Below are 24,140 nucleotides of genomic sequence, written 5' to 3' on the forward strand. Positions count from 1 at the left end.
GCTGTAAGTGCTGAGCATGCAGTTCTGAGATGAAGGAGCTGATGGGCCCTGCACTCTCTGTGCTCTCTCTGGAGGCTCCACAAGGACCCTCCTGTCTTCCCCAGATCCTGGGGGCACGGGCCAACCTTGGCTTGTGGTTACATGCCTCCAGTTCCCTCTTCCATCTTCATGGGGCAAGCTCAAAGCTGTGTGCATCTCTGTCCCAGCAGCTCCAGGGTATTTGGTGTAGACAGATATCTGCTAATGGAAATTCCCAGAGGGAACTCAGGTTTGCACATCAGAACCTGGGCGAGCCATTCTCTGCCTGAATCACAGTTACCATCATTCCCTAATCTTTGCCCCCATTCTGCTGATTTATTTAACTCCACCTTGAATGAGTGGGGCTTCCTGCCAGCTGTGTGTCTCCAGACTACCAGGGCAGACTCTCACAGCCAGGGTGAGTCCAAGTCAAAAGCAGTGGCCTCGGGTGAAAGCCCATTTCCTCTCTCTGATGACCAGGTCCAGCTCAGGTTGCATGCTGACCTTCCTGGCACCTGGATATTATCAACACCCACCCTAGATGATGTAGACACTCACAGAGGAAGCCTTCCCCAGCCTTGGTTTGTGTTGGCAGCACCTGCTGTTAGATGTGTGATCTCATTGGCCCTCAAAGTTATGCTACCTGCAGTGTCTTCCCCTTGTTGTATGAGGGTTGCCTGAGGTGCTGTACCCTGCTTCACTCAGCGCCTGCACAATGGGAATAGGCTTTTCATGACTTTCATGACCTACATAGACTCTTCATGACACACAGTCATCTTTCCAAAGAGATGGAATGAGCCTATCCCTGCTGTGAGGACACAGTGGCAAGCAGCCATCTTGGAAACAGTGGGTCCTCACTGGACACCGAATCTGTTGGCCTTAACCTTGGGTGCCCAGCCCTTGTTGAGGTGTACTGTCACAGCCACACCAGGGGACCACAGTAGGGCTGTATCCAGCTTCACTGGCTGACTGGATTCTACTGGGACCACTGTTCCCAAAGACCAGCACATCCCAGCTCCAGCCCTTCCCTTCCTCCCAGCCCCAGCCCCATCCCAGTTCTAGAGGGCCCTGTGTAGTGAGAGATCTCATGTATGCACCTGTGACCGAGCCCAAAGGGCTTGGTCAGCACCACAGGAACATAGTAAGATCTCTCACTACAGGCCTGTGTTCAGTCTTACTTATTCTCAATTCCTTCTGGTATGTAAAGCACCTTCAGTGAGCTTAAACAGCTCGCAAGACCCATCCCAGGTCCCAAGGGGATTGTGGACATTTCTTGGGGACACAGCACCCAGGCAAAAGGACAGTCCCACATGCAGAGTCAGCACCACCTTCAAGTCATGCTTTACTCTGAGCCAGTCAATGTCCCATTGAAGTCACCTTATTCTGGAAGCTCAGTGTCCCTGTCTGTAAAGCAGAGATAACGTCTGACTCACCGCTGGCCAGTGTTCCTTCAGAAAAGTAGAAGATAGGAAATGCTAATATCCTAGACATGCAGGTGTTGCCTGCTCTATCTGTTATTCCCATCAGCACTCCCAAGCAGGTTTGCCTTACACACACACACACACACACACACACACACACACACACACACACACACACGAATGCACAGGGGGCTGGTGCAACACTCTACACTCTTGCGTACAAGGGGAAGGATCAGGGAAAGAAAATCAAAGTCAGAAGTTCTGGGTACATTCTATGTCCAGACAGCAGGCACAGCAACCTGGATTCCTGATGGGTAGCAGACTTGTGTGCCAGAGCTAGTGACTTTGCATCAGAGTGAGTCACAGGAAGGGTGTGTGTGCTCTGTGCGTGTGCCTGTATGTGTGTGCATGTGCAGGCATACCCATGCGTGTGCATTTTTTGCCATGTATGTGTGTTTGTGTCCCAGTGCTTGAGTGTCTGCTTATTCATGCCTGTGTGTTTGTGTTCACAGCTGTGCAAATTTACCTGTCTGTGCATATATGTTTATGCATGCATGTGTGTATCAGTGTGTGCACACATGCACACCTGAAATAGACACTGGAAATGTGAACATATTTCTCCTCTGAGGCAGAAATCTGGCTGCCTCATTTTGCTGAGCTGGATCTGTGGCCATGGGGCCTTGAAGTTGTTTTGAAAATCAGTTTCCAGCCTTGAGAGAAGAGTACACACAGTGACTGGCTTTATAGGCGGAGCTATCCTGACTGCCAGGCCAGGGTAAGCTACCGAAAGAGTAAGAACTGCAAGCAGCGAGAAAACCTTTATTCCCATTACCCTGTGAGGACACCATTCTCACTCCAAGGAGAGCAGGTGGTCCCACCGTAGGAGTAGGTAAGGAGGGATTTCACCTTCATAGAGAAAGGATAGTGTGGGCACTCTGTCCCCTAGCACCCCGATGTCTCAGAGAACAGGAACACGTCAGATGCAGCTGCCAGGAAGCAGGGTCAAGACCCACAACTCCCAGGCCCACAAAAAAGGTGAATGGAGGAGCTTATGGAGCCTGTGTGGATCTACAGCTGAGCATCAGATGACCTCTTTGGGTTGATCACTGAGCTGGCAGTGGTGAGGCCACAACTGGAACATCCAGACCTCGGAGGCTAATCTTCCCCTGTCTTCCTCATGCCAAAGGCCATCTGTGAGCTTGATCCGCAGGTGTGTACCCTAGTCTCCATCTGAGGTGACAGCAGCTTCATCCGGAATGTCCTCAGCACATGCAGGCTGGCATACACAAGTTCATTGAGTCCCCTCAGTGCCAGAACACAAGAATGTGATGGACCTGCTCACTGGCTCCCTGATCCTCTGCAGGAGCTGAGGGAGGCCTGGCCCACAACCAGGTTGTGCCTCAGGGGAGCTGAAAGAAAGAGCAGTGCCTGGGGCGTGGTCAGAGGCTCTCTCCTCCTCCACCCAGCCAGCTGCCAAATATTTACTATGTGGCTGTGCTCTAGGGACACAGAGACAAGAGAGACATAGAACTCCATTCCAGGAGCCCTCAGCCCAAGCAACTCATCCCACAGCTGTGTGAGTTCTGCCTAGGATTACAGTTCCTACTGTTTTATCCAGAAACTGGCCAACTTATCCAAGAACAGAGAGACCTGGTGGGCAGGCAGGATGGCAGTTCTCTATTCAGGAGTAGAATAACAGTGCCACAGAAGCCAAAGGAGACCTCATTGTCTGGGCAATGCTATTACATAAGACAGGACTGTAGGCAGCAAGCCCCCTAAGTCTATTCTAGAACTTGGGGCAGAGCAGCTGGAAGGACACATCAGGATAGCCTCAGCCAGGCCATCATCCTTCTAGCTTAATGCAACCTCTGCACACCAGTTCCTGTCCCTCTGTATGGTGGTGCTGTTGGCCCAAAGGAAGCAGGGTTGGGTTGGGCTTGGGTTGGCCAACCAGAGCCCTTGGATAGGTAAAGAGAGACCCACTGTAGGTGTGCATCTCAAAAGGGGATGAAAGAGACTGACAGAAAGGTGGAGAAGAAGGGGGAGGGAAGAGGGACCAGGAGCAGGAGGGGGGAGGTGGACAAAGGGAAGAGGAGAGGATGGGTGTGCTGACAGAAGGGGGAAGGTTGAAGGATGGGAAGATGGTGTGGCACCCACTGAGATGATGGAGCAGAGGGCAAGAGCTTCACGTTGCCCGGAGGAACTGTCGTCATAGGGCAGAGCCCAGAGGTTGGGTTAGAAGGATGTGCTGGTGTGGCCAGTGTAGAGCTCATAACTGCAGACAGGTCTGTGAGATGGTTGGATGGCCCTTGCATCCTCTGAGCTCCATGCTACCCTCCTCAAGGAGCTGCGAGACTGACTGGTCCACCTGGCACACAGTAAGCCCTATGAAAATGCTGAGCAGGAAAGAAGGGCCTGGGCCGGAGAATATCTGCAGGAATTTGTGGTAGGAGCTGGTGTTCATCTGTGTCAGTTTCTTGTATCATTGACAAAATGCCTGGCAAAAGCACTTAAAGAATAAAGGTTTATTTCGGGTCACAGTCTGTCATGGTGGAAAGGTGGACAGGGCGAGCCCGAAGCAGTTGTCTACCGTGGCCTCACTCAGGAAGCAGAGAGGGATGCTCAGTTCACTTTCTCCTTTTTGTTTAGTCAGGATGCTTCTTCCACCTCAATTAACCTAATCTAGAAAATCCCTCATAGGCATGCCCCTCCTCTAAGCTGGCTCTTTGTTTCCATGGTGACTGTAAATCCCATCAAGGTGACAGTGGAGATTAGCCATGGCAGGCACCATCCCCTTCTCTTCCTGATGCTCACTAGTGTCAAGGCCAGGAGCAGCCTTCCTTCTCTGAGTCCCTCTATCCTCAGGAAGGGCTCTGACCACTTGTGTCCCTCCCACCCTGGGCCCTAGATACTGCTGCATGACAGTTTACTCTTCAGGACAAATGATGTGAACTGAAGAGGCGGGACCAAGGCCGGGCTCTGAGGGTAGACCTCAGAGAGCAACAGGCCCTGCTCTGGCCTCCCCACGTTCTTTCCAGGCTTCGGCCAAACTAAGATCCCTGGTCCATGGCCACTGGTGGTGGTCAGTGGATCCTCTTCCCTGGTCATTTTCTCCTCATCTCCTAAGAGGCTGGGAGGAGCCCATGCATCTCCTCTCTGTTGCAGCCTCTGGAATTGGTCCTGGCTCAGGGACCCCGTGCAGTCATCAATCCAGTGATTTTCAGAGTTCTTTCTAGCTAAACCTTTCCTGGTATGTGTGTAAAACAGATTCAAGGGAAGCCAGTGGATTGTGTGCAGAGTGAGGACCCAGGGACTGTCTTCTTGGTCCCATTCAGGCCCCCACCGTTGCAGTTTTAAAACTCAAGGGACAATTTGAATGCAGGCCTCAGGCCTCTTGCACACAGAAAAATCCCCCCCAAAAGGAAGCAAACGTTGCCCATGACCAATAACAGAGGGATTAACAGGAATAAATGTCAACTGCTCAAACATTTCACATGTATTATTCATATATGAATTATTCATGCACAGTATTCACATATACAATATTAGCATTATCCGTGTCCCAACTCTCTCTTGGAATTCTCCATCCTCCCATGTCTTTTTTATGTTTATTAATCACTGTTATTTCAGAGCTAGTGCCTGATAACTCCGGGGTGTAGTTAGTTATTCCCTGCAACGATTTCTTGGGTCTTTCTGTTTTCTTCTCTTGGTTTTTGTTCTTCAGCCCTATCCTCTGGTGTGTCTGGTAATCTTGTGTTGAATGTTGGGCATTGTGTGTGCAGCTCTACAAAGAGAGTGGGAGGCTGTGGATCGGGGTTTGGCAAACAACAGCCCATGGTTCAAGTTCAGCCAGTTTCCTGTATGTTTGCCCTCTCAGAGCTGGGGGTGGCTTTGTGTATTTCGATGGTTGAAAGAATCAAAGGTGTGCTCTTTCGCAACACATGGAAATGGCCTGAAATTAGAATTTCAGCATGCACATGCAATGTCGCATGGGTGCTTAGCCACGGCTGTCCACTTGTATTTGTCCTTGGTGAGTGAGCCATTGCTACAGAGGTAATGTGTAATCCCCATAGCCACCGTCCTCTGCTGGTTCCTTCTCTGAGGCCAACCCCCTATGTGGTATGGACCCCTTTCCCTGCCAACAAGCAGCCAGCCTTCTGGTGGAGGCGGGGTACTGGCTCTTCTCTCCCTTATGTCATATCTGCACCTAAAGCCAGGCCCAAAGGGGTGTGGCCACTAACACAAAAGTCGCTGGCTCTTGCTATTACATTCTGTGGACTGAAAGCTGGGCTTTCTTCTTTCCCTCCATCTTGTCTTTCTTGAACATTTTGACCTTCCCTCTCCCCCTCCTTTGCTTCCCTGGCCTCCAGGAGCTATCGTTGAGGTAAGACTGGGAAGGACCACAGGTTTTCTGCATCCTTCAACTCATAGGGTCATCCTTGCTTCTGGTTTTCCAGCCTAACTTAGATGGCTCAGGCATGTTTCTATTGTTCTCACTGGTGCCATGGTCTTGGGCCTTGGAAAACCTCCTGGAAAACACAGGTTAGGATGTCCTAGGGTCCAAGCATAAAGCAAAGAGCAATGGCTTCCTGCTGGCTGCTCTCTTCCCACAGGAGCCCCTGAGCTCTGGGCCTCAGACTCCTTCACCTCCTTCCTGTCTGTCCTCCTTTCCAGCTGAGGTCATGTGTGGTAGGGGGAGTGCCTGGAGCTGTCACTGCCAGGTTGCTCATATCTAACTTATGGCAACCCCGGTGGGCAAATTTGAGGGGGCTGCCCTGCTTGGGTGTGGCTCTCCTCTGCTGGCATCAAAGCTGGGAGGAGGGGTATGGTGATTCTCAGCCCCTGACCTGATCTGTAGACTCCTCTCCCTGCCCACTGCCACCCAAGAAGGGGTTTGTGGCAGGGCAGAAGGGTCAGGAGTCTTTCCAATGCATCTACTCTCCTCTTTACTGGTGGCATAGTGGTCGTGGCTGCTACTGAATTTAGTGACAGTCCCTAGGGGACACCTAGGCACTAGAGAACCTTTGGGGAGCTAGGCCTGCCTTCACATTGACCCCTTCCAGACTGTACCCTAACTTCAGATCGCCCTGCACTTGCTCAGCCACCTGGCTGGAGCTCCCTAGGGTAACGAGATGACCACACCTTCAAAGGCTCTGAGGACACACTGCCAGGAGATGATGGAGCTCAGCCTCCACTACCAAGTCTGGGTGTGTGGGCAGCTGTGAGTCTTGCTCTGGGTGATTATGTGAGGCCCACCCTGCCTCTGGACTCATTCTAAGCATGGAGGTGTGACTCAGGACTCTTGGGAAGATCTGAGGCTGGGGTTCAGGAAGACATTTGTCAGGACACTGCTACATCACTGGGTGGAAGACTGCCCACAGCCCGGGGATTGGTGAGGATCTCGCATCCCACTTCATGATTCTGCCGTGGGGAGGGTGGCACAGCAGGGCAGGTGGGGACCAGCTTGGAGTAGGGCCAAGGTGGGCAAATGACCAAGAACAAATCTCAGTGGGAAAGGGGGTCTGACGAAACAGACCTGATTGGAATTTTGCTGTAGGCAGGCCAGGGTCTCTGTGGAGTTTGGGGTGGAGGATGAGGACTCTGGTTAGATTTGGAGAGTAGAGGTTCCAGCTAAACTGACTGGTAAGGTGTTAGGGAAGCCTGGGTCTACAAGACAGTGCACATAGGCCTTGGGGAAGGACTGGGAGCCACCTTGAATCTGGTCAAGCAGACTCCGTCACTCAGGTTTAGCTCCATCAGAGCTAGTGTCTCTCAGTGTGGCAACCAAAGTATGACCTCAGTTCCTCCTTGGGCCATATTTCAGCCAGAATCTTCCAGCCCTGCAAGGACCTCGGCCATGCAGGTTGTAACCCTATAAGGGCTGAAGCATGAATGACTATCCGAGCAGAGGAGTCTCTTGGCTTGGGGCTGCAGGTCAGGTGCTCATGAATATCCTTGTGCTTTGAAGTGGACATATCTTGTACAACTAGCAAGAACCAGTCCATACCAAGATTCCTTACCGAGTTCTGGGCATCCTAGGCCGGCATTTCCCAAGCCAGCTCTGCCTTGCTGACTGCTGTTTATGGGGAGTCTGGGCAGTAGGCATGACTAGAAAGGAGGGCACACAGGACAGACTCCACAGCAGGACTGCCACACCCATCCTAAACAGCCCCCACCGTGTTCATGCCCGTAGCTGCTGTGGTTCTGACTCAGGCCACGAAAAGACCACAGAAGCCCAAGAAATGCAGGTGAAACACATTGAGTCAGGTCTGCTCTGTGGAGTTTCTCGGCTCTGCCATCTGACTCTCTGAGCACACAGTGTGCCCTCTACCCAGCTTAATGCTGCTGCTCGGTTGGCAGCTGGGAAGGGCCTGAGAATGGTCTTAAAGAAGGAGAGATGCCTCAGCTCCCATGGCTTCCCAGTGTGGAGCACAGAGGCTGTCCAGTGTGGAGCATAGAGACAGTCCACAGTGCTCCCAGTGTGGAGCACAGAGGTAGTCCACAGTGCTCCCAGTGTGGAGCACAGAGGCTGTCCACAGTGCTCCCAGTGTGGAGCATAGAGACAGTCCACAGTGCTCCCAGTGTGGAGCACAGAGGCAGTCTACAGTCCTCTCTGTGTGGAGCACAGAGACAGTTCACAGTGCTCCCAGTGTGGAGCACAGAGGCAGTCCACAGTCCTCTCTGTGTGGAGCACAGAGACAGTTCACAGTGCTCCCAGTGTGGAGCACAGAGGCAGTCCACAGTCCTCTCTGTGTCCCCTACAAAGCCAAGCTTATGCCTCTGACCTTGTCTATTCTCCTATGTGACAAAGACCCCTGGAAGGTGGTGGGGGGTCAGAGTGAGACTGGTGGAAGATGTGCCTGCAGATGGCTCCTCCTCTCAGACCGTGGAATTGTGGCCTTTCACTTGGGGCTCATTGGTGTTCCAATGCATTAGCGGCAATGCCTGTCCTGAAGCTGCCGAGATGACCCACTTCAAATCTCCCAGGCAAGTCCTTTTCTATCTGCTGCCCCGTCTCTTCTTCAGTCATTTAGCTGACAGCTGGCTTCAACCTTCAGCTCATCCAGCCTTTAATGTATGCAGGGCTTCCTGTGTGTGAGGCTATACCACTGTCTGAGCAGCAACCACCTCCACTGTGCTGATGGCCGCTGCTTCTGTCACTTCTGCCTGAACCCCTTGTCCCATAGCTGGCCCAAATACTTCCTTGTTGGGTCATAAGCTTGAGAATGGCCAGTCAGTGGATTCTCTTCCCTGGCCATCTTCTCCTCATCTCCTAAGAGAGAGTCTCTGCTCCCCCATGGTGACAGTGACCAGAGCTACAAAAGCAAAGTGGAGAGACCGTGGGAAAGGTTCCTGGACTGGCTGTTGTAGTCACATGGGGTACCTACAGCCTTTGAAGTCTGTGGGATGGACACCAGTGCATGTGTGTTTGAGCTCTGTTAGTGATGAGCTGCCTTTTAGATCGCATTGGCTCAGGGGAGACTCTGTCTCTCTTCGCCTCTGCAGTCTTAAATGGTAATGCCAACACACAGTAGGACCTTAGTAAGCAGTTGTCTAATGAGCTGGTGAGTGACAGGCCCATGCCTTTCTGTCTGGAGGATCCTTGGACCCAAGGAGGAAAATCTGAGGGTGACATTGAGTGGAGAACAAATCCTTGCCCTGAGGCTCTCATCAAAAAGGTCACATTCTACATGTCGCCTATCAGTGATGAACCAGTCTGCACGTCACCTATTACAAGGAGATGGGCCATTCTACATGTCACTTATCTCAAGGGTCCTCAGGGATGGACCATTCTGTCACAAGAGGATGGGCCATTCTGTTTTCTGTTGCCCTAGACTAGGAAGTTATAAAGTCAAGTCATTTATTTGTTTTGCAGTCCTGGAGACCGGGAGGTTCAAGAACATGAATAGCCTCTGGCAGAGCCTTCTGACTGCACCCTAACATAACACAGCAGGCCTCATGTGGCAAGATAGAGTGAGTGTGCCATCGTGGGTTTATCAAGCTACTGCCCCCAACATGAGTGCCCTAACCACAAGACCACATCTAGCCCCCCTGACCTGCCAAAGGCCTGCATCCAAGTGTCACCAACATAGGAATTGGGATCATGTCTCCATCAAGTGTCACCAACATAGGAATTGGGATCATGTCTCCATCAAGTGTCACCAACATAGGAGTTGGGGATCACGTCTCCAACCCATGTACTTTAGGAGACCCATTCAAACCATGGCTATCCTGGGCCCATGACTGCCTTTAGCTGTGACCACCAAGAGTTCTCTGTCATAGAAAACACAGCAGGGCAGAGCTGCTCCTGCATAGTGGCCAGGAAGCAAAGACTGACCAGAAAGGACAGTAAAATGCTTCTCTTCAAAGCTTCCCCCTTAGTGACCGAATACCTCCAACAAGACCCATCTCCAACCATCCACAGTCACACCATTAATCAGAAATCACCAGTGAATTTATGGCAATACTTTAGTTATGATTTATTAAAGCTTGCCTGAAGATCAGTAAAGCAAAGCAGCTGGTCACTAGCTCTCATTCTACCTCATACTGAAAGGCGACCCTGGCTCCACCAAACCTCAGACTGTAATCACAGACTTCTATTCTCTCCTAAACGTAGCTGGAGAATCCTGACATTTCAATGTTTCCCTATCCTCAACGTGGCTGGAGAATGAATGCCATCTCTGAGACCCTGTTCCTATCTTAAATACCTCTCATGAGTCCTGGGATTAAAGATGTGTGATTCCAGTGCTAAGATCATCTTTGTATGAGCTGTTTCTCTTTAGGACTGAATATGGTTTAGGTAGCTAGTGTGGCCTTCAACTAACAGAAAGTCATTGACTTCTACCTCCCAAGTGGTGGGATTAAAGGTGTGTACCACCACCACCTGGCTTCTGTAGCTGGTGGCTGACTTTGCTTTCTGGATTCTCAGGCAAGCTTTAATAAATCATAAATGATGTATCATCACGTGAATTCATCTATAGAAGCTGGCAGCACCACCATGACCCATCTCTCACTGGTTGTCTCCTTTAGCACCAAGCCTCTGCCACGTGATACTGTCAGGTGGTAACTTCATACCTGTGATGTGCAATGAGCAACCTGGAGCTTTCAGATGGCCATGGTATGGGTTCTTCTGTTTGTCTGGACCCAGTCTCTACAGAGGGTCCTCTGAATATTTTGCACTGAGCCAGGCATGTCCCATCTCTGACTCTCTGAGTGAGTGGTCACCCTCCTTTTAGAATCTGCTGTGGACCAGCAGGCCCCTGTGTGGGCAGATTCCTTTGGGCTCCTTCTCCCTCCCGGCTCCTCTGGGCTCCTAACCATTCACAGAAAGAACAATGTCTTCTGACAGGTTGTTGTAGAAAGAGGTGTGGTGACTTTGGAAGGAGCTACTCTTCCTGACAAGACTGGTCCATTTGTGCCTAAAGGGTTAGAGGCAGCCAGTGTTGGGAGAAATACTAGTACTTCAGGACAGGGTGCTAAGTGCCTCTGGAAGGTACTGTTGCCTCTGGAATTGAGAGATTGTGCCTCTGGGATGGAGGGCTGGTGTCTCTGGAATCGAGGGATGGTTGGGGTGGGTTCCATGTCTAACAGTGTCAGTTCAGAACTCACAAGTGACTTGTGGCAGCTGAGACCCGGCCCTGGAAAATGTCTGCTTGTCTCAGATCACCCCTCTGCCAAGTGAAGCTTCCCACATGGAAGAGAGCCTTATAGTGTCATCTATGCATCGTGTCCCCCACACCTGCCTGCCCCATCCTGCCCACATGGAAGAGAGCCTTATAGTGTCATCTATGCTTTGTGTCCCCCCACACCTGCCTGCCCCATCCTGCCCACATGGAAGAGAGCCTTATAGTGTCATCTATGCATCGTGTCCCCCACACCTGCCTGCCCCATCCTGCCCACATGGAAGAGAGCCTTATAGTGTCATCTATGCTTTGTGTCCCCCCACACCTGCCTGCCCCATCCTGCCCACATGGAAGAGAGCCTTATAGTGTCACCTATGCTTTGTGTCCCCCACACCTGCCTGCCCCATCCTGCCCACATGGAAGAGAGCCTTATAGTGTCATCTATGCTTTGTGTCCCCCCACACCTGCCTGCCCCATCCTGCTCCTTATGAAGGCCCCTCCTAATCTCTTCCTAGCCAGGTCAGCTTGCCCAGCCTCTGGAGTACACTTCTTTGTAGAAGATTCAAGTGTGCCTGGAGAGAGAGAGAGAGAGAGAGAGAGAGAGAGAGAGAGAGAGAGAGAGAGAGAGAGGTGGGTCATTTCCGTATCTGTTCTGGAGCTCACTCAGATCCACCAGTCAGCTGCCTGTGTCCTACAGTGAGATGAGCAGTTCAGGACACAATGCCTGAGCGAGCTTGTGATTAGAAATGCTGGAAGTTCTAGCGCAGCCCTCTCTCTCGGCAGGCTCTAAATGTCCCTGATGACCGGCCTTCCTGCGGGGAAGACACTGCCTGTCAAGGAGCCAACCTCATGCCCCAAGTTTAGGCAGCCAGAAGAACCAAGTCTCCTCCACCCCAGCCTAGCCCTGATCCCTACTTATCTGCCAGGCTGTGGCCCGTGAGGGTCAGAGCAGCAGATGGAAGAGCCTGGCTTATCGGTGTAACCCATTTCAGAGCCAATGAACTGGATCTGAAGGTGGCAGCTGAAGCTGTGGCAGCTCACACTGATTGGGCTGGTCATGAGGTAGGAGGGGGATGGAGAAGACACTACCCATCACTCAAGCCCTGCCTCTCCACAGTGTCCACCCTAGAGCTCCAGGATCCTCTTGGGCAGCAGCCACAGATGACTGTGTGTGTGTGTGTGTGTGTGTGTGTGTGTGTGTGTGTGTGTGTGTGTGTGTGTGTGTGTGATTGTGTGTGTGTGTGTATGTGTGATTGTGTATGTAGATGTATGTGTGTGTGTGTGTGTATGTGATTGTGTGTTAGCATGTTAGTGTGCATATGTATACACCTGCATATAGAGGCCAGAAAACAGCCTTGAATGTTATCATTAGGGACACCATCCACCACCTTTGAGACAGGTCTCTTATTGGCCTGGAGCTCACCAATCGGTTTAGACTGGCTGACCAGTGCATTCCAGAGATCCTCCTGTCTCTGCTTCACCTAGCTGGGGTTGCAAGCATGTGTCATTGTACTTGGCATTGTTAGGGGACTTCCAAGATTGAACTTGGGTCTTTATTCTCCCAAGCAGTCTACTAACTGAGCTTCCTTCCCAGATGGCCTACGGACTTTTTCTTAAACAGCCAGGTGAATGCAGTCCACCAGGAGAATGTAGAAATGAGTGGGCCTGGCGGGACCAAGAAATCATTACAGAATCTTCCAGCGGGCCCACCCCACTGTTCCCTTCAGTCTGTTTCCAGGCTGGAACTGCAGGGTCCGTATCTGCAGGCAGAGGTGAGGTCCACAATCCAGTGGCATTAAGGTCTGCAAACTCCTCCCTCCCTGGAGGTCTCAGGTGTGTACCTGAAGCAGATTCAGAGCCCTGTGTGTGGAAGCAGCTGCTCACAAGGACCCATGCACTGGATGAGGCTGGGAGTCCATGTCTGTCCTCTGCATGGACCTTCCCACCATTAATTCCTGAGGAAGAGCGTCTACTCCATGCAGTATGTGGCTTCACAGGGTTGCCCTGAGAAGTAGGTGCTTACAGGCACTGAAAGCAAAAATAAGCTAACCCCTCCCAGTTCCGGAAGCTGAAGTCCAATATCCAGCTGGGGGTCAACTCTGGAAGCCTCTTCCTTCTCTACCTGGTGGGTCTCCACATTCCTTGGCTTATGGCAGCATCACTCCAGCCTTTGCCTACATCTTGACATGGACTCTGTCTGTACCTCTCCCCTCTTGCCTCTTATAAGGACAATAGCCATGGGTTTGGGACTTACTCTGAATCTAGGATCATTTTGTCTTGAGATCTGATGGGGGATGTCCTTCTGTATATATGTTTCTCTCACTGGTTGATGAATAAAACCCTGATTGGGCAGTAGATAGGCAGGAAGTATAGATGGGGCTGCCACATCAGGAGAATTCTGAGGAGGAAAGTGAGAAGCCGCCAGAGGGGATGCTATGTAGATACTGGGAAGATAGGATTGCTGGGCTTTCTCTGGTAAGATAAGGCCATGTAGAAATACATAGATTAGTAGTTATGGGTTAATAATTGAGAGAGAGCTACCCAGTAAGAAGACTAAGCCATCGGCCAACAGGTTATAATTAATAGACGACTCTTTGTGTTCATTTGGGGCTAAATGGCTGCAGGACCAGGTGGGACAGAAACTCTTATCTTCCGGGATCCACAGGGAATCATGTCTACTGAGACCCTGTTTGAAACAAGGTGCATTTTGATGACTAGGAAGGAGACCTAGCTTCTGGAGGGATACCTTTCAACCTGCCCCAGAAGGATAAGCTACCTGCCCAGGGGCTGGAAGCCCAGGTCTCAGTGTCTGCCAGCTTGTCTGAAGAGCCATGTAGGCTGTTTTGGGACAGGCTCAGGATTATGGTGTTATAAGCATGGCAAGAACCCCCTAAAAGATGCCCCCTGCCCTAGTTTGCTTCTCTGTTGCAGCAAGAAAACACTAAACAAAAGCAGCTTGGGGGAGGAGGAGGTAGGGTTTATTTAACTTATAATCACAATCCCTCACCGAGGGAAGTCAAGGCAGGAACTCAAGGCAGGATCGGAAGCTGTGCGCATGAAGGAAGCTGCTTACTGGCTTGCTCCCTATGGCTTTCTCTGTAGTTTGACTTTCTTTTCAGGACTGCCAGCCCGAAAATAACACACAGGGACATCTAATTATGAAAGCTTGACCGGTAACTTAGGCTTGTCCTACTAGCTCTTACAACTTAAATTAACCTGCTTTTATTAATCTACATTCTGCAATGTAGCTTGGTTACCGCTACTATATACCATATATCTGACCTCTCCAGTGTCTCCCAGGTGTCTCTGTGCACCTAGGTTCTAACCCAGAGTTCCTCTCTTCCCCTGGAAGTCCCGCCTATTCTCTCCTGTCCAGCTATTGGCAATCCAGCTCCTTACAAAACCAGTCACAGTGACACATCTTCACACGGTGTTAAAAAAAATATTCCGAAACATTTCTTATCCTGCTTTATTATACAACCCAGGACCACTTGCCTTATTCATGGTGGGCTGGGCCCTCCCTCATCAATCACTAATCAAGAAAATGCCCCATGGACTAGTCTAGCAGACAGTTGAATGGAGACATTTTCTCAATGGAGGTTTCCTCTTCCCGGATGAATCTATCTTGTGTCAAGTTGACAAAAAAATACTAGCCAGCACACCCTCCAAAGGCCTTTCAACGGCAAAGACAAACCAAACTGCAGCCAGTGAGGTCTGTGGGCCCCTGTGCCCTCCAGGTATGTCCAGCCATCAAAAGGCAAAGCTGCCCCCCTCCCCAGGATCAGCAACAGGATTGATCTAAACATGGCCAGGATGATGGCTTTGAGGAGCTTCCTGGAGTTGGACGCTGGTCGGTGTGTGGACATTCTGGCCAGGGTGAGTCCCCATCTCTCGACACTTCCTGTCTGTGGTGTTAGCTTTGCTCAAGTTAAAAGTAAATAACTGCCAAATGTAAATTCTGTTCTATCCAGAGGAATTTACTCACTGATGTGGCCCTGCCTGGAGTTAACCCTGTCCATTGTCAGGACGTTGAGAGCAACCTCAGGCCCCTATTGGACCAACACAAAGTTGTTGGTGACCTGCAAGTGCCACTTGGTCATAGCTCTCCTTGTGGAGGAGAGACTGCCATTCTTCAAGGGCTTGAGGTGTGATGTGGCGGGCGTTGCCTCTAGAGTGAGCCCTCTGGAATCAGTTGCTGTGTCTTAGCTGTGTGTACAGTACAGGTTAGTCACACCCTAAGAAATGTTCTTGCTCTAAGTTCCTAAGGGGACCTCCAAGCCTGCAATGTTCTGCCTGATATGATTGTGCTCATATTTTGGGGGCTTAGCAGATGGGCTTAGCCAGGCAGTCAGCCACGTCTACCTGATGGACACCTAGCTCAGAGGAACACCTGCCACGGCTTCTCCATACATCATCCATGGCTTCTGGGAGCAGTTAGTGTTCCTCGCTTACTTGTGTTTGGCAGGGACATCTGGACACTCATTCCTGTTCTCACCTCGGGCCCTGATGGTCTTTCTCTTCCTAATCATGAACTGTGTCTTAGTATCCATCCACAACTACCCGACTCGGGCTCTCCCCAAGTCCCCATCACATCTTTCTCCTAATTCCATGCTCTCTTTTGTCTTGGTATTTGTAGCCCCTTGAGTCCAGTTAGCACATCTCACATTCACATGGGTGCAGGACCATCCACTGGGGGCACAGACAACCTTCCATTGCTCGTGTCCAGTGTCCAAAAAGAGTGACTCTTCCTCCATCTAAGCCACCAACTGCCAGTAGCTCTTCACAAGAAACCATCCTATGAGAAAAGTTATTTCTAAAATATATGTAGTGGTTGTGGGCACTGCTTGGCTTCAAGCTTGCTATATAACCAAGGCTGACCTTGAACTCCTGATCCCCCTGTTTGTACTGTATTTCATGCAGGTGCCACTCTGCGTGCTTTGTGTGATGCTGGGGATCAAAACCAGGGCTTCTTCATGCTTGCCAAGCTCTGCCAACCGAGCTGCAGGCCAGCTCTCTGATTTTTTATGATTAAATATATGAGATCTTTCTGAGTGCCATGAGTCTCCCTGGTTAATTCCTTAACTCAAAGGTGGTCATGGGGACCACCCATGGGTATTTAGTCTGCACCCAATTTGCATGGTGCAGACTAAATACCCTTGAATTCTGACCACCCCCATGGTGCTGTAGCAAGCTGAGAATGAATCAGCTCTCCTCCAACAGTGATTAGCATGCTCTGCCACCATAGTGTGAATGTCAACTCTTGTCCCTCCCTGGGCCACCTTGTCACCAGTAAGGCAGAGTCTGGAGGGAGAGTTATAAAGGGGAGGTAACCAAAGGGCTCACGTTTTGAGGCCACACGTTTTGTGGTTAAGGGACATTGCTACCATCCAACCCATGTCTTCTCAGCCTTGGTGCCACAGTCCCTTCGGGCCAGGTCCCCTCCTTCCTTAGGCAGTGAACTGGAACACTGTGGAATGGTCACCAGTCTCTGGCTTCTGTTTACTAGACCCCAGTAGAGCCACCACCCTCTGCCCCAGTGATTTGTATTAAGTTACTGATAAATGTTATCTACTGATCTCTGCACCATGTGGAGTTGGGGACCTTTGGGGTGGCTCACGGAGGACCCTCTTTTCACTGAGCTGCTGTGACGAGGCTGAAGCCAATGTGGTAGTAGAGTCCTTCCCTTGGTGGGCTCTGTCTTTTGAGTGTGTGACCCTGTCCTAAGCTGACGCTCCTGCTTATGAATGGAAACTGCTTTAGTCTTCTTGACTTGAAGCACTTTGAACTGGAATGTCACACAATGCCACTCAAAGTGATGGTGAATTCTGTGTGTGAGCTTCTCCAGGTGAAAGTGTGCAACAGTACTTTCCTGTGTGTGAGCTTCTCTGGGTGAAAGTGTGCAACAATGCTTCTGGTTAGTTCCGGAAAACATCAGTGTTCATGTCGGTAGACAGAACCCAAATCTTCTCTCACCACTGTGTGTGGAGAGCACCAATGGACAAGAAAGACAGCAGCCATCTGCTTCTGCCCTTGGATGTCAGACATCTTAGGTCCTTGGGCCTTTGGACTCTGGTGCTGACACCCAGACCTCCAAGTGTGATGCTCTGGCTTTGGGCCTTGAACTGAGGTTTCATCATGAATTCCAGTTCTGTCCCTTCGACTTGGGGCAGAACAACACAGTGGATGAGCCAATTCCCTCAACATGTCTCCCCAAGAATCTCTCTGTGTACACAGTTTTGCTGTGTTTGTCAGAGGACCCGGATGGGCACACCCACCCCTCTGAAGAGTTGGCAGAGTTGCCTCTCTGTGTTCCTGCCATCAAAGCCAGGGGTCTTGTTTTCCTGTAAACACCTCAGAACTGGCACATTGGGATGTCCCTTGTTACTTTCTACCTGTCAAACTGGCCCCTGCAAGACAGCCTTGCCTGTTCCCAGTGGTCGCTGGGCCTGCTCCTACAACACAGGTACACAAGGCCCATGCACTATCAAATGAGATACTCTAAACACAGAGATGCCATCCATTTGCCTTGGCAAATCCCAAGGCCATCGCTCTTGTCTTCATCCAAGCTTGACAGCCAAGTGCACGGCTCACCCCTCCCATACTGGACGAGAAGCCATGATGGGTTTGTTTTGCCACGGACAACGGCCCATGTTTGATTCAGCTTCTTTTAATAAGACCTCGTTCAGACACAGAGATGGGTTACCAACTTCCCCATCAATCTTCAGGGCCAGATCTTATTACAAACCACCACAAATATAACCATAAAAGCCCTGTTGATTGATGTGGAGCTTGGTAATCCATCTGTCCCCATCCGTTATTCTGGGCATAATTTTTCATTATCTGTGTGGCAGCTGATTTCTAGCACATTAGTATACAGTGGCAATTACCAGGAGCAGAAAGAGCCCCTAAATTAGCAGGGACAATAACACCTGTCAGGACAGGGAAGCAAGCATTCCCACACTGCATGCTTCTGGACTCCAGGGCCACATCCGAATTCAAAGAGTTACAAAGTGCAACTCAGGATTGACCTTGAGAGTGGAGGAGAGAAAGTCCATAGCTTTAAAAAAAAAAAAAAAAACTTCATCTGGGGAATGTGTGTTTCTTTGAGGGAACATTATTGTCAAGCTGATCACACTGATCACAGCCTGCCTGACAGCTGGAGTGGGGAAAGCTCAAGGATTGCTTTGTACAGGGTCAGTGGGTTTATGAGGCAGATGTCCCCACGTGTGTTATTTAAGGGCCACCAGAGACTTAGCCAGAGGGAACTGATTCAAGGTATGAGTGTTGAGAGACACTGGCAAAAAAAAAAAGAGTTGGGGAATTTCCACCTGAGGATCTGACATCCACACAGCAGGCAGAAGCCTTTCCAGAGACCAGAGTGACAGGTCCCTAAAGACCTGGGTAGTCTCCTTTAATGTTTTTAATATTAATTGTCATTTATATATGTGCATGCATGTGTGTATTCACACGCACGCACAGACAGACGTGCATCTGGAGGACAGGACAACCTTGGTGTCATCCTCAGGAATGCACTGGGGATACAATACCCTGCACAGATGCACTCCCTGCACTGAGAATACACCACACTGCGCCAAGCCCAGCCTTTGTATGTGCATTCAAGGGATCAAACTCAGGTCCCTATGCTTGCAAAGCGTGTTCTGTATTGCTGGAGCCCTGCTGCCTCTCTGATGTGGTCTTCCTCATTCACAAGACACCGGTTCATTTCAGTGTGAATGGAGACAATTGAGGCAGACAGACACATGGCTGAAATATTTCTGAGTGCCGCTGAAGAGATTAAATCTGTCAATTTCTCTGTGAGTTTTGATTTTCAAAAATCAAAAGTCCTATCAAATTGAGTTGTCTAGAGACCCATCATGCAAAGTGGCTATGTCAAACGGCTGCACGGGGGCAGACCGAATCTAGCACAGTGAGTGCCGCTGCTGGAGAGAGGACCGTGGCTGTCTTTAAGTCATCCTGACAGTGGTCAATGAAAAGCTCTGATGACAATGACCCTTTGGTGAGGGGAAAGGAAGATCCTAGTCTTTAGAACCACCTTAACTTCAGTCAGACATTCAAAACAGATAAATGCTTTCATTAAGGTTACAAATAAAACCCTTTGGCTGCTTATCTCTGTGAGAATTCTGAGAAATGTTACCCACGGGCTGAATATGGCAGCTGTTTGTTTATATGAATAAAAGTTTATTGAAACACAGTTACACCTAGTTTTTGCACATCATCTATGGTGGGTTTTCCACCTTGGTGGCAGAGCCAAGTACAGAGGTTGATATATTTGGGGTGTAGTTTAAGTGGCTCTGAGAGTCGACTGCAACTGGAAACTTGATCCCAGGGTGATGGTATGGGAAGTGCTGGGACCTTCGGGAACTGAGGTCTTAGGGGAGGTACTTAAAACACTGGTTGATGTCCTCAGATGGGACCGTGAGATCTAAGAGCCGGCACGCCCCTCCCTCTCTCTCTCTTCTCTGACTCTGTAACTGTATTACCCATGATATTCTCTAGCCATTACCATCCATCATGATGTGATGGAGCTGTTACCAGAACGAGGCTGATTGAGGTACCACTTCCTTGAGCTGGAGAAACCTTTTCTCTTTATAAAGTCAGCGACCTCCAGTATTTTATTGCAGTAATGCAAGCTGACTGTAAATAATAATATACCAATATAATAACAGTATTATATTACAATAATATTAATAATGTTATTATAACATAATAAAATAATGATAATATACTAATATACATATAATACAAGCTGACTACACTTCCTATAAAGCCTAAAGCACTTCTTAATTTTATCTTCTGAACAAAGATTTGCCTACATTAGCTCCATCTGAAGATGAGTGAACCGCTTCTGGCATCCAGAGATCAGTTTGAAAACCAACCACAGATTCTATAACCATCGTATAATTTCCCATGTGGCTCTGTTCTCTTCTTAGTAGACAGCCTTCCAATGGAAGGGCAAGGCTTTCTTTTTAGATGCCCCACAATCCAAACTGCTTCCCATAAAGGTTATTTGGGGCCGTCATTGTTCAACCATCATAGCTGTAGGGTCTGTAGGGTCTTTTCATAGCTCTTGCTTCTGAAGCAGGAGGCCAGAAGCTAGACTGTGTCTTCTGGACACAGCAGAGAAGCTTCACCCATGTAATCTCAACAGTATGGCTGCGTAAGCAAGACCTGCATGGTGGCACCCCCAGTCAACAGGCCAAGGTGTCAGGCAAAATTTCACAAGGCCCCACCTCTAGATTAAAAACCACATGTAATCAATGTCTCCTAAAAGAGCGATAGGCAGGCTTCTCCAGGGACAGTGCCCCCTCCCTCAATAGGTTATGCAAACCCAAGTGGCCAGCTTGAAACACAGGTACATATGAGAAACACTCAAATGACTCAATAGGCTGGCTTCCTGGTATGTATGTATAATAATAATAATATTTAGAAGAGGCCATTAATATAAGGGGAAAAGGGAACTCAGAAGTTGGGGGAGAAGGAGAGGTGGAAGTTATGCAAAGAAAGAACTCATGTGTGAAATTCTCCAAAAACATTTTTTTTAATGTGCACTGGGAGTTGACCCTTGATGTTGCTTGTATTTCTATTGCTGTGATGAAACACCATGACTGAAAGCAACTTGGGGAGGAAAGGGTTTATTTCATTAAAATGTCCTGTAGCCCAACATAAAAGGAAGTCCAAAAGGAACACTGCTTACTGACTTGCTCCCCTGGCTTGCTTAGTCTGCTTTCTTACACACCAGAGACACCTGTCCAAGTGTGGTTATTAATCAAGAAAACGAACCCCCAGATTTGCCCACAGGCCAGTTCAATGGAGGCAATTCCTCAACTATGGTTTCCCGTTCCAAGTGACTGGAGTTTGTGTCAAATTGATAAAAATCTACCCAGTGCACCTTTGTTCCTATTTCCCTCATTTATTGCTTCTTAGTAATAAATATAACTATATGATATGCAAGTACTGCTGTAAGGTCCTGTGTGTGCGCATGGGGTAGACACAGATGCACAGATGGTGATGATTTGAGCCCTTTTGAAGGGGTTCAAAGACTCACAGGGACCATAGGCAAAGGGATTCCATAAGTTCATTCTCATGCTCAATATGGAAGATGCCTCTGTTCATGGCTTCTTCGCCTCTGTGATTTTAGGTATCTGCAATAGTAGCTCAGCGAAAGAAGTCTCTCAGGAATACAAAGAGTAGACAGGCACCCTGTGTCTCCTCTGATCCTGCAGATAACTGGAAGTGAACAGCAGTCTGTTGCCCCATGAGGGGATTCTCTTTGCCCCTAGAGGGCCGCAGTGAGCCAGTCCCCGCTGCTGCTACTCACTTCCGTCTTCTGCTCTTTTCTATCTACCATGCATCCAGCCACTAGTTCTCTAGCCTTGACTTAGAATGTGGCACATTCATCACAAGGAACAAAGATGTAGCTTTTGACATGGGAATTGGGGTGTGACATGTCAAGAAGTGGCTGGAAGGCCCCTGGCATTGGCCTGGAACAGTGTCCATGGAACCTTCCTACACAAAAGGTGGTGGGGTGTGAGCATCTGCCTCTGTGGGAGTATGAGCTTGTTTTCTCCCAGGCTCCCAAGGGGAGAGGAGCTGACCTCTGACACAGAATCAGGGAGAAATCAGATCAAGACACAATACTTAAGATTAACCAAGACTTCCCAGGGCTGGGCAGTGCAATTGGTGTTGGAGCCAGCGGGTCCTGCATGATCTGAGGAATGGACACAGATTTCCTGGGTGATTTTCCCTTCTGTAACCAGTAACTGTAGAATCTACCATGAAGAGGTGTTGTCAGGACTACATGGGAGAACAGCACACTGCTTCTTGTTGAGTGTGTCTGCGATCGTCACTGTCACCATCATGGTCACCACCAACCTCTTCATCTCACCACATGGTCACCGTGATAATGGCAGCAATGATGGTCATGTTGTTGACAGTTGTGAGAGGATGATGCTGATAGTGTTGGTAATGAAGAGAATTTGAGTGACACCAATGACAGCTGTGATTGTCATCACCACCACTAAAGTCTAAAAGCATATCATCATCAATATCACACTACCATCACCATCATCGCCAGCATCCCACCATCGTGACCACCACCATCACCATCATCACCATCATCACCACCATCACCACCATCACCATCACCATCATCATCATCACCATCACCATCACCATCATCATCACCACCATCACCATCATCACCATCACCACCATCATCATCACCATCACCACCATCACCATCATCACCATCATCACCACCATCACCATCATCACCATCACCACCATCATCATCACCATCATCATCATCACCATCATCACCATCATCACCACCATCACCATCATCACCATCACCACCATCATCATCACCATCACCATCATCACCACCACCATCATCACCATCATCATCACCATCACCATCACCACCATCATCACCATCATCACCATCATCATCACCATCACCATCACCACCATCATCATCACCATCATCACCATCATCACCATCATCACCATCACCACCATCATCATCACCATCACCATCACCGTCACCACCACTCATCATCTATCTTCACCATCTATCACCTTTATCCCCATTATCACCATGCCCACTGTGACCACCATCACCACAGTCATTGCCATCATTACTGACAGCAGCAGCATATTGCCACTATAACATCATCACCATCACTGTGGTCACCATCACTACCATCACCATCACCATCATCACCATCACCACCATCATCACCATCATCACCATCACCACCATCACCATCACCACCATCACCACCATCACCATCATCATCATCACCACCATCATCACCATCATCACCATCATCACCACCATCACCATCACCACCATCACCACCACCACCATCACCGTCACCACCGTCATCTATGCTCCCGTAGCTACTGTAACCATCCCCATCACCACTGTCTTTACCATCAGCTTTCTCCTCCTCCTCCTTGCTGTACCCTCGGGCACACCATCTGCATATCTCTTCAGAATGACATAGCTACCTCTCCACCAACCGTGCTAAGGTGGATGCAGCGTGACAGGACGCTGGGTGGGCAGCACCCTTTCTATGGTTCTCCATTAACCTGTCCGTCCTTTTCACCATTTCTCTGCCTGGGAGATCTTTGGTGGCTCTCAGACCCCAGGGAGCAGAGACTCCTTCCTGTTGGTGAGATTGAAGGTGGCTTCTGCAGTATAGCTTGGCTTTAACCCCTCCTGGGAAGCCAAATAGTGTCTTGGAGTAGTAGGATATTCACCCAGAGGTCTGAAGCAAGTGCCCCAAAGGGAACACAGGTGTATGGGAAGCCACAGGCCAAGATGAGTGATGAGGTCTCAACTTCAAAGCAAATGGCATTGAACTGCTGTCTCCTGAAGACAGCCATGACAGTTAAGATGGCCACTATCAGCACCATGCAGCACAGAGAAAATCTACCATCCAGGGGCTCTTGAATCAACAGATAAACCTGGAGGGCGGCCATGACAATCTTGTGTCAGCCCACTCTTTCTTAGTGATGATCTTTCTGTAGACCAGAGTGGGAATCCTTCATGAAAATGGCACTTCCCTACAGAAGATGGGGCTGGGGGAGGGGGGAGTCAGGACATGTGTTCTGGCCTTGCCAACTTGGAATCATTCATGAAACAGTCTCCCTTGATGATCACGTTTAGCAGGAAAAGTAACATCTGTTTGTGCGGTGGTCTCTGGGAGGCTGCCAGCAACCTCTGAACACTGCCAGTCTGCCACACGGGAACATATGCCCTAACACCCTAGATCTATCAGATGTGAGGAGCTGGAGTCTGGAGAGTGGGTGTTAGAACTGGGTGTCAGGTAGAGACAGGACAGAGCCTGTATGGTTTCCCCTGGAGGTTCCCCAAGCTGCCTTAGTCTTCTTTTCAGGTCCCATATTTACCAACATCAGGAAAGAGCTGGGGCTGTGTACCTTGCAGACCACTCTGGCTTGCCAGTAGTCAGCTGGGGACACTCTGTGTTTTCATGTCCCAGGAAGGCTGTGACAGATGAGATCCAGAAGGAATGTGGCCTAGGGTGGA

At 49.6% G+C, this 24,140-nt stretch overlaps 1 protein-coding gene across 1 annotated transcript in view; it reads left to right on the forward strand.

Moving 5' to 3' along the window:
- Positions 1–24,140, forward strand: part of LOC107977149 (adherens junction-associated protein 1) — a 59,198-nt gene that overhangs the window by 29,666 nt on the left and 5,392 nt on the right. The window lies entirely within an intron of this gene.

This window comes from Cricetulus griseus, chromosome 2 (genome assembly GCF_003668045.3).
Source record: "Cricetulus griseus strain 17A/GY chromosome 2, alternate assembly CriGri-PICRH-1.0, whole genome shotgun sequence".
Classification (NCBI taxonomy): Eukaryota; Metazoa; Chordata; class Mammalia; order Rodentia; family Cricetidae; genus Cricetulus; species Cricetulus griseus.